This window comes from Podarcis pityusensis (genome assembly GCF_964106645.2).
Source record: "Podarcis pityusensis genome assembly, chromosome: 10".
Lineage (NCBI taxonomy): Eukaryota > Metazoa > Chordata > Lepidosauria > Squamata > Lacertidae > Podarcis > Podarcis pityusensis.
Genome location: NC_138035.1, coordinates 5,845,068 through 5,861,492, shown reverse-complemented (window position 1 = coordinate 5,861,492; position 16,425 = coordinate 5,845,068). Strand labels below are relative to the sequence as shown.

Here is a 16,425-nt window from a genome sequence, read left to right as displayed (position 1 = left end):
ACTGTCACGGGTCTAATTGTGTCCATGTGGAGATCTGTGGATGCCATTTCCATCCGACTGACCCCTCCATTTCTCTTAAGCAGGTGAGCAGAAGAGCTTATTCATTGCAATTATATCCCACCTCCTCACCCCCTCCTCATTTAACCCCTACAATGACCCAGCGAGGGAGATTAAGATTGACTCCACGATCAGCCAGTGAGCTACTAGGGTCAGGGCCTTTTCAGCACTGGCCCCGATCTGGTGGGACGCTCTGTCCCAAGAGACCAGGGCTCTGTGGGACCTGACATCTTTCCGCAGGGCCTGCAAGACAGAGCCGTTCCGCCTGGCCTTTGGTTTGGACTCGGTCTGACCCTTATGCTTCCCTCCCCTTATGGTTTTGACTTTTAAAATGAGGCTGCATTTTAAATTGCATTTTAACCTGTATTTTAAATTGGGTTTTTTTCTTATTATGTTTTTACTGTAATTTTACTGGTGCTAGCCGCCCTAAGCCCGGCTCTGGCCGGAGAGGTCGGGGTATAAATAAAATTTATTATTATTATTATGACCAAACGAGGATTTGAACCCAGATCTCCTAGGTTCTAGTCCGACATTCTAACCACAACACCACCCTGGCTTCCTAGACTTCTTCTGTTATGGGGCAGCTCATAAATCAAGTAGATAAATAAATATGGGGAAAGCAAAAATGTCCCTTAGGGGAGGATCTGAAATATTCTCCCTGAAGCTTCAAATTGCTTTATTTTGGATTGTTTTGTTTGATGCCTTAATGTGTTGTAAACTGAGTTTTTTTTTGTTTAAAATATAAAGCAGAAATGAAATGAATAATCCTATTATACAGTGGCACCTCTGGTTACGTACTTAATTCGTTCCAGAGGTCCGTTCTTAACCTGAAACTGTTCTTAACCTGAAGCACCACTTTAGCTAATGGGGCCTCCCGCCGCTGCCATGCAATTTCTGTTCTCATCCTGAAGCAAAATTCTTAACCTGAGGTACTATTACTAGGTTAGCGGAGTCCGTAACCTGAAGCATCTGTAATCCGAGGTACCACTGTATTAATATTCTTTGGGGAGCCGCCCAGAGTGGCTGGGTATATATGTACAGTCATACCTTGGGTTAACGTTTCTTCAGATTGAGCATTTTTGGGTTGCACTCAGCGGCGACCCGGAAGTAATGGAACACATTACTTCTGGGTTTCGGTGCTCGCGCATGCGCAGACACTCAAAGTGACGTCACGAACATGTACAGAAGCAGCGAATCGCGACCCGCGCAGATGCGAGTTGTGTTCACTTTAGGTTGCAAACGGGGCTTTGGAACGGATCCCGTTTGCATCCAGGGGTACCACTGTATGTATGTATGTAAAGGTAAAGGGACCCCTGACCATTAGGTCCAGTCGTGGCTGACTCTGGGGTTGCAGCGCTCATCTCGCTTTACTGGCCAGTGTACAGCTTCCGGGTCATGTGGCCAGCATGACTAAGCCGCTTCGGGCGAACCAGAGCAGCGCATGGAAATGCCGTTTACCTTCCCGCCTGAGTGGTACCTATTTATCTCCTTGCACTTTTTGACGTGCTTTCGAACTGCTAGGTTGGCAGGAGCAGGGACCGAGCAACGGGAGCTCACCCCGTCGCGGGGAGTCGAACCGCTGACCTTCTGATCGGCAAGTCCTAGGCTCTGTGGTTTAACCCACAGCGCCACCCACGTCCCCCCACCTTATTTAGAGCTCCTCTAAAGAATCCCAAACAAAACACGCAAAGCCCATGGGCATCATTCCTCAATTCCGTCTTGAACAAACAGCCCTGGAATCAGTGCAATTCTCTTCCCTCTAAACTCAGCACGCCTCCCGCCCCTTCCCACCTTCAGTTTCATCCTAAGCATCATAAAAAGGAGAGAGAGAAAGAAGAGGGTTAGGGAGATAAGCATCTCAGGGATGGTTTAGAAATCCTCTGCCCGTAATCTCTACTGCCTGGGGACAGGAGACTGCACGGAAAGGTGACCTTCTTTGAGTCACCTTCCAGCCCCCCAAGTGCCTGGTGCCGGTTCCATGGCAAAGCGGCCAAACCGGCTGCAGGCCTCGCCCTGCTGGCCGTGACTCAAGCAGCAGCTCTGCCTTCCAGCTGTGTCAGGGGTCCTTTGCCAGGGGGTGGCAGCGCCAGGAGTCTTTAGGGCTTTGTTCTAGGGCAGGGGGTTGGGGGTCTCTGGCCTGGGCGAGACCCAAACACGACCCTCAGGACTCGTTCATCTGGCCCTCTGCCGTCCCCGATCCTCAGCACGTGGTTTTCCTTACGGGGTGCACGCATCTGCATCGCAGGTGAGATGCATTCTCCCCTCCAGTGGAGATTTCGCTTAGTTAACCTGCGGAACTCCCTCCCACAGTGAGGGCCATCAACTCTGATAGCCTTAAAAGGGGATTAGGATATTGAGAGCTCAGTTGGCAGAGCGTGAGACTCTCAATCGAAGGGCAGTGGGTTCGAGCCCTGTGTTAGGCAAAAGGGGGTTGGGATAGATGACCCTTGGGGTCCCAACTGACAATTCTAGGATTCTGCAACACATTCAGGGAGGAAAAGGCTATTGATGGCTGCCAGCCATGACGGTTATGCTCTGCCTCCACTGTCAGAGGCAGCAATACTCCCAATGCTCCTGGAAACCCCAAGAGGAAAGAGGGGCTTGTGTTCGAATCCTGCTCGTGGGTTTATCATGGGGGCATCTATCCCAACCCCCTTTTGGTTGGTTAAAGGTATACAGGTTGGAGCCAAACAGTAGAAATTGAGAGCATTTGCAGATGACTTAGTACTGACGTTACAGGAGCCAGAATCTAGTACCAAAAGGGTTCTAGAACTGATTCAAGAATTTGGTCAAGTTGCAGGGTTTAAATTGAATAAGTTAAAAACTAAGGTTTTAGAGAAAAATTTAACTCCAATGGAGAGAGAGAGGTTTCAGAATGAGACAGGTTTAACAGTGGTTAAGAAAGTTAAATACCTGGGGATTAACATGACAGCAAAAAATGGGAATTTATTTAAAGATAATTATGAAAAATGTTGGGCTGAAGTGAAAAAAGATTTAGAAATTTGGTCAAATTTGAAGCTTTCACTGCTGGGCCGTATTGCTGCGGTAAAAATGAAAGTATTGCCTAGAATGTTGTTTTTGTTTCAAACATTGTAAATTGTGGACAAAATGGACTGTTTCAAGAGGTGGCAGAGAGATATTTCTAGATTTGTCTGGCAGGGCAAGAAGCCCAGAATAAAATTTAAGATACTAACTGATGCAAAGGAAAGGGGTGGATTTGCCGTGCCAGACTTTAAACTTTACTATGAATCAGCAGCTTTTTGTTGGTTGAAAGAATGGCTGCTTCTTGAAAACACTGACATTTTGGATCTAGAAGGTTTTAACAATGTATTTGGATGGCATGCATACTTATGGTATGATAAGGTCAAAGCACACAAAGCATTCAAAAACCACATTGTCAGGAAAGCATTGTTTAATGTCTGGATAAGATATAAGGATTTATTGGAAAATAAAACCCCAAGGTGGCTGTCACCGATGGAAGCGAAAGCTCTGAAAAAGCTCAATATGGAGGTCAATTGGCCGAAATATTGGGAAATTTTGGAACAAGATGGAGATAGATTGAAACTGCAGAGTTTTGAAAAATTAAAAAACAAAGTGCGAGACTGGCTTCATTATTATCAGATAATGGAGGCATATAATTTGGACAAGGAAATCGGCTTCCAGGTGGAAAAATCAAAATTAGAAACAGAACTGTTAGAACCCAAAACTAAGATTTTGTCAAAGATGTATAACTTGCTGTTGAAATGGAATACTCAGGATGAAACGGTGAAATCTGCTATGATTAAATGGGCACAAGACGTTGGACATAACATAATGATGGCTAACTGGGAACAGTTATGGGCCACAGGTATGAAGTTTACGGCATGTAATGCCTTAAGAGAGAACATTATGAAAATGATATACAGGTGGTACATAACCCCAGTCACGCTTGCAAAAATCTACCATTTGCCCGATAATAAATGTTGGAAATGTAAAGAAACTGAAGGTACATTCTTTCACCTTTGGTGGACGTGCCCAAGGATTAAGGTTTTCTGGGAGATGATTTATAATGAATTTAAAAAGGTATTTAAATATACCTTCTTGAAGAAACCAGAGGCCTTTCTCCTGGGCATAGTCGGCCAATCGGTGTTAAAGAAGGACAGAACTTTCTTTATGTATGCTACAACAGCAGCAAGAATACTTATTGCAAAGCATTGGAAGACACAAGACTTACCCACACTGGAGGAATGGCAGATGAAATTGATGGACTACATGGAATTGGCGGAAATGACTGGCAGAATCCGAGACCAGGGAGAAGAGTCGGTGGAAGAAGATTGGAAGAAATTTAAAGACTATTTACAGAAATCTTGCAAAATTAATGAATGTTAGAATGATGTTGGATTGAAGTTAAGTGGTTTCTAGCTGTACTGGTATAAAAGAATATGGAAAAATTGGTTTTTAATACGTAAAAATCTAATGTTATAATATATCAACAGTAAAGATCAGGATTAAAAAGGAGGGAAAGGAATTGCTGGACTAACAAATTGAATTGGAATACAAAAGAGGGAGGTATGAGGAGGTCCGGGAAACAAGTAAATGTAAGAGAAGCGATGAAAAGATGGAATTGTTTTTAACTGATTTTTCTTTTTTGTACTTTGTATTTTTCTTTCTTTATTGTTATTTTTCTTATTAATGTAATCTTTTTCTTCTGAAATTTTAATAAATATTATTTTAAAAAATAATAATATCATGGGGGCATCTGGTTGTGGGAACAGGATGCTGGACTAGTTAAGCTCCCGGCCTGATCCTGCAGGTTCTTCTAGACAGGGGAGAGGAGCTATTGCCTTGCTTTGCTTTCGTTATGAGTTTTTATTATGCCTTTTGTGGTTTCTATCTTGTATTTTTATGCTGCGAACCGTCCTGAGATCTACAGATAGGAGTCAATTTAATAATAATGATAATAAACCCTGAATATTGACAAAACTTTCAAATCACACCCAGTTCTAATAATGCACCCCCAAAGACGGGAGAGGGGGGGAAACGAGGAACCAAAAAATAGTGCATGTCTAGGTAAAGGAAGAGAGAATTGAGATGCGTGTGCCTGCTAGAATCATTTTATTTTATTTTGCTTAAAGAGGTCAGACTCTCAAATGTGTGAGGGAGGAAACCTGTAGTGAGTTCATGGAAAGGAGGGTGAGCTCCGAACCTGCGCTTTGTGTTCTGGGGCCTGGTTAATTAATTCTAGGACTGATCCTAGTTTAAATTAAATCATCCCGGATTACAATAGATAGCCTAGCCATACAGCCTGTTCACTGAGCTCTTCCAAACTAAAAAGTGTGTCGGTTGGGGTGATCTCCTCTTAATCCCAAATCCTGCGGCAGTGTCAGATAGTTTGGGATCTTTGGAAAGGAGAAGAAGGCATGCCGAAAAGGTCAAAGATATGTCAACCTGTTAAGATTATGCACCTCGGGTTACAGACACTTCAGGTTACAGACGCTTCAGGTTACAGACTCCGCTAACCCAGAAATAGTACCTCGGGTTAAGAACTTTGCTTCAGGATGAGAACAGAAATTGTGCTCCGACGGCGCGGTGGCAGCAGGAGGCCCCATTAGCGAAAGTGGTAAAAAGGTAAAGGGACCCCTGACCATTAGGTCCAGTCGTGACCGACTCTGGGGTTGCGGCGCTCATCTCGCTTTATTGGCCAAGGGAGCCGGTGTACAGCTTCCGGGTCATGTGGCCAGCATGACTAAGCCGCTTCTGGCGAACCAGAGCAGCGCACGGAAACGCCGTTTACCTTCCTGCCAGAGCGATACCTATTTATCTACTTGCACTTTGACATGCTTCCAAACTGCTAGGTTGGCAGGAGCAGGGACCGAGCAACGGGAGCTCACCCCGTCGCGGGGATTCGAACCGCCAACTTCTGATCAGCAAGCCCTAGGCTCTGTGGTTTAACCCACAGCGCCACCTGCGTCCCTTATTCAGCATACATCAGGACAAAAGGAAAACATGTCTTCTCCCCTTCATGTCCAAAGCAAAACAGCATAAGCAAAAGCTATACACAAACGGAAGTTCCCAGCAAGCTGTGCTGGAGTGTAAACAGGCATGTGACACACAACAATCATTCCTGTTCTTTAAGGTGGAACGGAATATCCCAATAGAAGGGACCTGGAGAATCATCTAGTCCAACCCCCTGAAATGCAGGAATCATTTGCCCAACGTGGGGCTCGAACCCAGGACCGTGAGACCAAGCTCCTTGCACCGACTGAGCTGTCCTGACACAGATGCAGCCATCTTCCCCATCCTTAAAGGAAGCTGCTAGAGTCGGTGTTCTGGGCTGGCCGGACTTCTTCCAAATTAGGAGGCACGGCCAGAACAGGGACTCGTGCAAACATGCAACGGAAGCGAGACTCTGCTAAGGGCACAAAATTTGCCTGCTCTGAAACAAGAACATTTTTCTGGGGCAAAGCAAACTTTTTCAGCAGGGGGCCGGTCCACTGTCCCTCAGACCTTGTGGGGGGCCGGACTATATTTTGAAAATAAAAATAAAAACAAATTCCTATGCCCCACAAATAACCCAGAGATGCATTTTAAATAAAAGCACACATTCTACTCATGTAAAAACACACTGATTCCCGGACTGTCCGTGGGCCAGATTTAGAAGACGATTGGGCCGGATCCGACCCCCCGGGCCTTAGGTTGCCTACCCATTATCTAAATTGCAGCAAAGAAGGCATTCCTTCAGGCCTCTAGACCTTTTCTGATCATTTCGCTGTCTGCCGCCTCTGAGAAAGTTTCTCTTCTGCTATTCCAAACTGCCCCTCCAGTTTGCATCTCATTACCGGTCCTGCCTAAATTAAAAAAGGAACCGTCTCACTTCCGCTGCTGCAAATCTGAGCCGGTTGAGCAAAAACATCCCAGTGGAGTTCGCTGCTGAAATCCAATTCAGTCTGCGTTTCAAGGCAAGCCGATCTAATCTGCCCTCTATGCAAACCGAAACACAGCCCTCCTTCGAAATCCTCACCAGTCCGGGTTTTTGCAATGTGGTTCCCCAGTACTGTGCACGAAAGCATAAAGGTTAAACGTACATTAGTGAAAAAGACATGCCGAAAAAATAATAAATAAACAAAATGCAGCGGGAGGCAGTGTGGCGTAGTGGTTAGAGGGTTTGACTAAGAAGGCCTGTGAGGGGCTAGGGGCTCAAATCCACACTCACCAATGCAACTAATGGAGTGACCCCCTGGGCAAGTCGCGGCCTCTCAGTGTAGCCTATCTCACAGGGTTTTGGTGAGGATAAATGGGAAGGAAGTAGAAAGCTGGGATATAAACGTAACAAATAAGTAATATTACAGGGAACTGCTTTGCGAGGAAGTATTTGTTGTTGTTCAGTCGTTTAGTCGTGTCCGACTCTTCGTGACCCCATGGACCAGAGCGAGGAAGTATATTCTAGGCAAAAAAGGACCTATTAGGAGAAATTCACACTTAAAATGTTGCTGAATGTGGAGAACAGAACTTAATACAGTGGTACCTCTGGATGGGAACGGGATCCGTTCTGGAGCCCCGTTTGCATCCTGAGTAGAACACGTGTCTGTGCATGTGCGGGTCGTGTTTCGCTGCTTCCGTGCATGCGCGTGATGTCATTTTGAGCGTCTGCACATGCGCGAGTGGCGAAACCCGGAAGTAACGCGTTCCGTTACTTCTGGGTCGCCGCGGAGCGTAACCTGAAAACGCTCAACCTGAAGTATATTTAACCCGAGGTATGACTGTATGACGGCGTTTCCGTGCGCTGCTGTGGTTCGCCAAAAGCGGCTTAGTCCTGCTGGCCACATGACCCGGAAGCTGTACGCCGGCTCCCTCGGCCAATAAAGCGAGATGAGCGCCGCAACCCCAGAGTCGGTCACGACTGGACCTAATGGTCAGGGGTCCCTTTACCTTTTATGACTGTATTGGAAAACCGAAAAATCGAGAGAAACCAGAATTTGACAAATGCCCCGTTTGCAGCCCAAGTATTAATATGCAAAGACTGCTGCCTCAGAACATCAGTCAAGTTTGGCATCCCATCATGCATGTATTTTATGTTTTTATCCTGTACTTTTATGCTGTGAACCGCCTTGTATTCTACAGATGAAGGGCACTATACAAATGTCATAAAACAACAACAACAGCAACAGTACACAGTCGGATGCCTTGAGGACACCCGCTAGCGGCGAAGGAAGGCAAAAGCCACCCCCCCCCAATTCATCCCCCTGCAATTGATACTCGGAGGTACACTTCTCTTGAACATGGAGGCTCTGTGGCTAATAGCCACTGACAGGCTTATCCCCTAATCCAGGGGTGCCCAAACTTTTTTTCAAAGAGGGCCAGATTTGATGGAGTGAACATGCGTGAGGGCCGACCAACGTTGTTGAGCTTAAGTTGTTGAGCTTTTTTTACGATTTCACCCCAAAGTTTTTGAGCTTTTTTGGGGGGATTAAAGTTGCTGGGCTTTTTTAAAAGGATTTTACCCCAGGACATATACTGCCAGGCTTAGGCCCCCGAAACAGACTTTGGGCATGCCTGCCCTGATCCTAACGTAACGCATGCATTCCATAAATTCATTTTGTGCGTGAAGATCCGCTTGCACTCAATGCGCGGTTGCACGAACGCCTACTCTGAAGCAGTGGGGAGAAAATTTTGCTTCCTTGCCCTGCCTGCCCCCCTCTCTCCCAGTTAGCCATTGGCCATGGTCAAAACTGGCAAAAGAATGGACTGAAACCAAAAGCGATCCCATCCTTCAGCAAAAGTTTGCCTTTCCAGCATTTGAGAGGTAAATTGCCTTAGCCCCCAGATTAAGCAGGAGAAGGGATTGCATCACAAAATCTACAATTATTAACACATGAAGGCATCAAAGTGCGAGGATTCAGTGGGTGAGATTAGATATAACCCAATTATGTGGACCAGTAGATAAGCGTTGAATTTGGGACAGGAGCTCCGGGTTCAAATCCAGTTCCTCTAACCATGGCTCGGACCATTTCTTTCCCCTCGGTTTCCCAAATGTAAAGCAGAAATTTTATTCTATTTTTATTTGTTAAATGTGCTTGCCACCCTTCATCTATATATCTCAGGGCACCTCACAACATAATCTCAGGTGACCGGAGTGGCAGTTCGAGAGCAAATGTCGGAAATGTTTTCCAAAGCGCTTTGCAATCTTAAAAAGGATCACACACACATATTAAAAAAAAAACCATGTCTTTACAAACCAGCCGTGCTCCCAGTGCAAAGCCCTTCATGATGACCTTGCATTTGTGCCTGCTGTTTATTAATTTTTTGAAAAAATTATTCGTCTACCGAACAGATCCCAGGAAAGTTTGCAGCGATTCAAATACGAACCGAGTGAAACCATCGCCCAAGCCCACAGGGCCAGATCAAAACCCACAATGCAATACTCAAAAGGCCTGGGAAAGGGCTCTGACTGGCGTCTAACGATCGCAACGCTGGCGCCCTTTTTAATTCTGCTCATATATCACAAGGATTTCCATTGCAAAGCAAAACAAAAACAAACCACTTTTCTGCATATCTGAGAGGAGAGGAACAAGCAAGGTGTCAAAAGAGCTTCGACTCACAGTGCAAACCTCCGATTTCATCAGGGACCATTAAAAAAGACAATATGGACAGGTAGAACAGACTGACCCAGACGCGACCAGAATCCCTTTTTTTCTACCTGGAGGGCACCAGGTTGGCAAAGGTACAGGTATGCACAGCTACAACCACACTGTACTTTCCTGGGTATTCTTGTTGCTGTTATTTATTGATTTATGACTCGCCTTCTATGTTTCATAGAATAGTAGAGTTGGAAGGGACCCCAAGGTTCATCTAGTCCAGCCCCCCGTAAAGAGGGAATTTTTTTTGCCCAAAATGGGGCTCCAACCCACGACATGGCCGTTTACCAACATGCCATGAAATAGCAAAAAAGATTTTTAGTTTTCTTAAAAACAAAACGGGATTCAAATACAAGCTCAATACATTGTCCTTCCAATTCCCCAATTCTGGGGTCTGTCTGTTTTGCTTAACAAAATATTCTAGGCTGCAAATCTGCCCCCGTTTCCAGGCCCTGTTGAACACAGCTGCACAATTCCGTTTTGTTTAAGAAGAACTAAATTCTTTCTGCTAAGAACTACTGCAAACCTCGAACATTTCTTTCCTGCATTAGGATGGTCAGGGCTCAAAGGCGATGTCTGGAGCCCAGCAAAACAGGGACAAGTTCACCAAAGAGGAGGCAATACTCTGGAAGGGACCCGCGGGGTCATCTAGTCCAACCCGCTGTCTGCAGGGCTCTTTGGCCCAACGTGGCTCTCGAACCCACAACCCTGACCCGAAGAGTCTCATGCTCTAAATCGGAGAGGAGTTGGAAGGGTTCTCCCGGGGTCATCTAGTCCAGCCCCCTGAAATGCAGGAGAGTTTTCCGTTTTTAAAAAAGGACAATTTTAAAGAGCACCCATAATTTTTGGCACAGGAACACCCACAAATACACACAGACAGAAAGAGGACTCTGGGTGTTGTTGGAAGGAGAGGGAGAAAAATGCAAGGGATGGGTGGGATAGCTCAGTTAGTAGCTGGGAATATGATTTTTTTATGAGGGTTGCGAGTTCGAGACTCACATCGGGCAAAAGATTCCTGCCTTGCAGGGCGGGTTGGGCTCGATGACCCTGGTGGGTCTCTTCCAAGCTTACCATTCAGTGATTCTGTCCATTCTCCCACCACCCAAACCAAGAAGCCCCCAAACACACCGTGGGCGTAGCCAGGATTTATGTTAAAGGGGGGGGGGGCAGGTATCCAGGAGTTACAGTTTATTGGGGGGTGGGCAAGACACCCACCTGCCCATATCCCCTCTCTGGCGCTGCCTAGCAGATTCGGAAGGAAATGTCTCAACAGAAGTTTGTTGAAACAGCAGTTGTTTCAATTTACTTTCTCTTGAACCCAAAACAAACTTCCGAATTTTAGTTACATATTTTATTTACTTGATTTGGGCGGAGGAGGCAGCTGCCCCCTGGCTACGCCCATGCCCCCCCCTCCCCGACCAACCGATTGGCAAGAGGCGAGGTGCCCACCTGGGAGAAAGGACGCGCCGTCGAGGGAGGACGCGGCGCTCTTTTCGGGGTGCCAGGCGCCGTCGGTTCCCCCCCGGAACCCCCTGCTCTTCCTCTCCGTCCTCCTCCCGGGCTTGGCAAGGGCTGCGATCCGCCAGCCTCCAAGCCAGGCGAGCCGAGTCTCCGCAGAAGCAGCTGCCCCTGGCGCGCTCCTGGGGCGCGCAGCTTCCGCGGGGAGGAGCCGCGCCGCCCCCGCGGCCAGCGGCGGGGCCGGCGCAGGTGCCTCCCTTCCGGGACCAATGGTAGCAGGAGGAGGAGGAGTTGCGCACACCTGGAGGAAGCCAGGCCCCCTCACCTGGCCAGGGCGCACGCACCTGGGCGCATCCCCTCGGAGCCTGGCGCTCACGTCCCGCGCCAAGGAGACTTCTCCGCAGGAGCAGACACGGTGGCGTCGAGTTACCTGCCTCTCACCTGGCCGGGGAGGTCTCCCTGTGCGCCTCACCTGAGCCGGGCCCTTACCTGTCCCGGACCACGCCCCTTCGCGCTCTCCTGTCTCTCCCCACCTTCCATCGGCCAGGACGCAGCCCCGGGCCTGCGCGCCCTTGGCTGCAGGGGGCACAGATCCAAACTTTTTCAAAGATGAAATGAACATGTGTGAGGGTTGACCGAAGTTATTGACCTTTTTATCAGGATTGAAGTTGTTGAGCTTTTTTGGTGATTTTACCCCAGGAAATAAACTGCCACAGGGACCAGATTAACTATTAGTAGTAGTAAAAGTGAAGGGACCCCTGACCAGTCTGGCTGACTCTGGGGTTGCAGTGCTCATCTCGCTTTATTGGCCGAGGGAGCCGGCGTACAGCTTCCGGGTCATGTGACCAGCATGACTAAGCCGCTTCTGGCGAACCAGAATAGCGCACGGAAACGCCGTTTACCTTCCCGTCGGAGCGGTACCTATTTATCTACTTGCACTTTGACGTGCTTTCGAACTGCTAGGTTGGCAGGAGCAGGGACCGAGCAACGGGAACTCACCCCATCACGGGGATTCGAAGCGCCGACCTTCTGTTCAGTGCCACCCGTGTCCCTGAGGAGGAGGAGGAGGAGGAGTATTATAAATTGTTGTTGTTTAGTCGTGTCCGACTATTAATGACCCCCTGGACCAGAGCACGCCAGGCACTCCTGTCTTCCACTGCCTCCCGCAGTTTGGTCAAACTCATGTTTGTAGCTTCGAAAACACTGTCCCACCATCTTGTCCTCTGTCGTCCCCTTCTCCTTGTGCCCTCCATCTTTCCCAACATCAGGGTCTTTTATAAATTTTATTTATACCCCGCCCTCCCCAGCCAAGACCGGGCTCGGAGAGGCTAACACCATGTATAAAAACAATTGATATAAACAATTAAATAAAAACAGTTAAAAACAATTGATTAAAATACAACTTAAAAACAAGATTAAAATACAACATTAAAATGCAGCCTCATTTCAGTAGAAATTCAAATCAAAAACTTTTCGGAATGAAAACATCAAATCTTCACCAAGGCTATTCAGACTGGTCCTACATGGGCCAAAAAAAAAAAAAAAAAAAAAAAGCCAGGGAAGTCCCCAAATAGGAGTTCCATCACAGAAGGAGAAAGGAGTTGCCTGTCCTCATGCTAACCTCAGGTGTGTGAGTTCTTTACCTCTTGCAGGATTTTTAAAATGATGATTATTTATTGAATTTCTATGCTGCCCTATACCCAGAGGTTTGATCTTCTTGCAGTCCATGGGACTCTCAAGAGTCTCCTCCAGCACCAGAATTCAAAAGCATCCATTCTTTGGCGATCAGCCTTCTTTATGGTCCAGTTCTCACTTCCATACATCACTACTGGGAAAACCATAGCTTGAACTATACAGACCTTTGTTGGCAAGGTGATGTCTCTGCTTTTTAAGATGCTGTCTAGGTTTGTCATTGCTTTTCTCCCAAGAAGCAGGCGTTCTTTTAATTTCGTGGCTGCTGTCACCATCTGCAGTGATCATGGAGCCCAAGAAAGTAAAATCTCTCACTGCCTCCATTTCTTCCCCTTCTATTTGCCAGGAGGTGATGGGCCCAGTGGCCATGATCTTCGTTTTTTTGATGTTGAGCTTCAGACCATATTTTGCGCTCTCCTCTTTCACGCTCATTATAAAAGGTTCTTTAATTCCTCCTCACTTTCTGCCATCAAGGTTGTATCATCTGCATATCTGAGGTTGTTGATATTTCTTCCGGTGATCTTAATTCCGGCTTGGGATTCATCCAGCCCAGCCTTTCGCATGATGAATTCTGCATATAAGTTAAATAAGCAGGGAGACAATATACAGCCTTGTCGTACTCCTTTCCCAATTTTTGAACCAATCAGTTGTTCCATACCCAGTTCTAACTGTAGCTTCTTGTCCCACATAGAGATTTCTCAGGAGACAGATTAGGTGATCAGGCACTCCCATTTCTTTAAGAACTTGCCATAGTTTGCTGTGGTCGACACAGTCAAAGGCTTTTGCATAGTCAATGAAGCAGAAGTAGATGTCTTTCTGGAACTCTCTAGCTTTCTCCATAATCCAGCGCATGTTTGCAATTTGGTCTCTGGTTCCTCTGCCCCTTCGAAATCCAGCTTGCACTTCTGGGAGTTCTCGGTGGGAAGTTGAAAGAGGCTTTAACAAAAACAAGGAGAGGGGTACACTTTCTCTCTGTGGCGATGCGCTGTCTGGAATAAGTCAGGGGGTTGCTGCCTTTTCTGTTCTGCCCAACAGGCAGAAATCCAACTGGTGAAAAGGAAGGGACATTTTATCATATGTGGTGGGGTTGTAATGTAATTTTAAAAAATTGGGAAATGATATACAACAAATTGAAGAAAATGTTCCATTTAACATTTGTTTAAAAACATGAAGCATTTTTGTTAGGGATTGTAGGGAAAGATCTGCCAAAAAAGCTGAAAAACATCTTAATGGATGCGACAACGGCCGCGAGAGTCATAATAATAACAACAACAATAATAATTTTTATTTATACCCCGCCCTCCCCAGCCAAGGCCGGGCTCAGAGCGGCTTACAAGCAATAATAAAAATAAGTTGAATGATTACAACTTAAAAACAAAATTAAAATACAACATTAAAATATTGAAACATTAAAATATTAAAATGTAGCCTCATCGCAGGAGGAGAAGGAAAGGAAAAAAGAAAGAGAGGGGGGGAATCAAATTGGCTCCAAGTCAAAGGCCAGGCGGAACAACTCTGTCTTACAGGCCCTGCGGAAAGAAATCAGATCCTGGTCTCATGAGACAGAGCGTTCCACCAGCCCAGAGATGAAAAGGCCCTGGCTCTGGTTGAAGCTAATCTAACTTGCTTAGGGCCCGGGACCACTAGGGTGTTGTTATTTATGGACCTTGAGGCTCTCCGTGGGGCATACCGGGAGAGGCGGTCCCGTAGGTACGAGGGTCCTCGGCCGTGAAGGGCTTTAAAGGTCAAAATCAGCACGTTAAATCTGACCCTGTACTCCACCGGGAGCCAGTGCAGTTTGAAAAGCACTGGGTGGATATGCTTCCATGGCAGAGACCCCGTGAGGAGCACAAGGATGGAAGACCGAAGAAACCCCAACTAAAGAATCATGGCAAGAAAAATTGATGGACTATGCAGAACTGGCAAAATTGACATATAAGCTACGGGACAAGGATAACTGTGACTTTAAAGATGAATGGGAACCCTTTACAGAGTATCTGAAGATGCAACAAAGCGAACTGGACTCCTTGGCTGGCTTTGAATAAACATTCACAAACTTTTTATTGATGATAATCAGCTAAATAGTTTGAGGATCTATACAACTGTGTAACATGCAGAAAACAGCATTTCTAGAGAAATCAAAGACTGGAACTGTTGGAAGCCGGGGGGGGGGAGGGTTGTGTGGGAGGGAGGAAAAATGGGGGGGGGGAATAAGGATGATATGTTTCTGGATAATATGTTTTGTTTTAATTTTGAATAAAAAAAGAAAGAAAAGAAATCCAACTGGTGATGTTCCTCCCAACATGGAAAAATATGACACCGTACATGTGAACTGTATATGTTGCACATACTGGACTAGACCTTTACAATAGGAAATAAGCAGTAAAATTTTCACAGTTATCATCATTCAGCCTGTTGCACTTTGTGTATTGTGACAACTGTATTTGCGTAGCAAGGAATTGAACTTGCTTTGACTCCCAGCATGGAAGCAAAATGATGTTGATGAGAAATGAGGACAACACCTCGCCTTATCAATTCATCAACGCGCAAAATTTGTATCCTGCCTTTCCCAGCAGGGTCTGAATGCCAACTTCACCACGATTTTGCTGCATCGCCTACGAAATGTTCGATTGCTTTGGATTTACCGGTATTTTGCTTATATGCTGCTTTCAAGCAGCTTACGGAAAGCATTCAAGACAGAGAACTGTGGGAATGCCAAATATACAACATACAGGGCATGTCAGTAAATTCAAGCAGGGATAGGCAAACGCTGGCCCTCCAGATGTTTGGGACTACAATTCCCATCATCCCTAGCTAACAGGACCAGTGGTCAGGGATGATGGGAATTGTAGTCCCAAACATCTGGAGGGCCAGCGTTTGCCTATGCCCGATTCAAAGGAACAAAAATCAACAATTTGGCGAACATAGAATAAATTCAATATTACAACAACAACAACAACAACTTAGGCTTAAGTACATAAAAGAAAGAGAGAGAGAGAGAGAGAGAGAGAGAGAGAGAGAATATCAATGGTTACTAGCCACAATGGCTATGCTTTGCTTCCACATCCCAAAGAGGGGAGAAAATGGTCTTGGGTTCGAATCCTGCTTGTTGGCCACTGTGAGAACAGGATGCTGGGCTCGATGGGCATTGGGCTTGATCCAAGAGGCTCTTCTTCCGTTTTCATCGGGTCCCTTATGGGCTCAGCCTTTACACTGCCTCATCTGAAGACGTAGAACTGGGTGTCAACACCATCCTGATGACTCCTGACTCCAATCTCGGGATGACTTGGCTCAGTAGTTTCATGCATACTGAAGATGTGTCATCAGTCAGTTTTAATTCTTGTAACATTTTAAATCCTTTTATTTATGATGCTGGACAGCCAGCCCGGGCTCCTTCGGGAAGGCGGGAGGGAGAAACGTCGAAGAAATAATAATAAAAGATTTATTTTAGGGGATGGTCACAGGGTGGGTCACAATGAGCCTAATATATAAAACAATCGCACCCACCTAAACACAAGAAACTAATACACATGTCCCCCACTGTAGGGAAAGTGCTGGACATCTGCTTTGCATGTAGAAGGTCTTGGGCTCAAACCCCAGCATC

The 16,425-nt window shown here is 46.3% G+C and overlaps 1 protein-coding gene across 2 annotated transcripts in view; it reads right to left on the bottom strand.

Moving 5' to 3' along the window:
- IRF5 (interferon regulatory factor 5) overlaps positions 1-11,328 on the bottom strand; it is a 48,215-nt gene extending 36,887 nt beyond the window's left edge. For both annotated transcript variants that reach the window (XM_081023015.1, XM_081023014.1), the window contains exon 1: positions 11,121-11,328. The gene's annotated coding sequence lies outside the window, so the exon portion shown is untranslated. The remainder of the gene's footprint in view (positions 1-11,120) is intronic.
- Positions 11,329-16,425: the final 5,097 nt, after the last annotated feature.